Below are 239 nucleotides of genomic sequence, written 5' to 3'. Positions count from 1 at the left end.
CTATGGGTCAGAAGGATGATATCCAAGGTCAAGTTAAGGTAAGAGAGTTGTGGTCGTGTACTCTGGATTCATGCAGTTATAGTATTGGTTTCATATGTTGCTTTTGTGATGCTTTTTTGTAGTTAATGGGTGCTGGTTTGGACGGAGTGAAAAAGGAGAGGCAAGCAATTTCAGCAAGGATTAATGAGCTGAGTGAGAAGTTGAAAGCAACAAAAGATGAGATTCAGGTGTTGGAGAAT

At 40.2% G+C, this 239-nt stretch overlaps 1 long non-coding RNA gene across 1 annotated transcript; it reads left to right on the top strand.

Moving 5' to 3' along the window:
- LOC109132141 lies at positions 1-206 on the top strand. The gene is made up of 2 exons (XR_002037387.1): positions 1-38; positions 123-206. It is a non-coding gene; the product is annotated as an uncharacterized LOC109132141 (long non-coding RNA).
- The last annotated feature ends 33 nt before the right edge of the window (positions 207-239 follow it).

This window comes from Camelina sativa, unplaced genomic scaffold (genome assembly GCF_000633955.1).
Source record: "Camelina sativa cultivar DH55 unplaced genomic scaffold, Cs unpScaffold27460, whole genome shotgun sequence".
In the NCBI taxonomy this organism is placed as follows: domain Eukaryota; kingdom Viridiplantae; phylum Streptophyta; class Magnoliopsida; order Brassicales; family Brassicaceae; genus Camelina; species Camelina sativa.
This window is presented reverse-complemented; position numbering and strand designations above follow the sequence as displayed.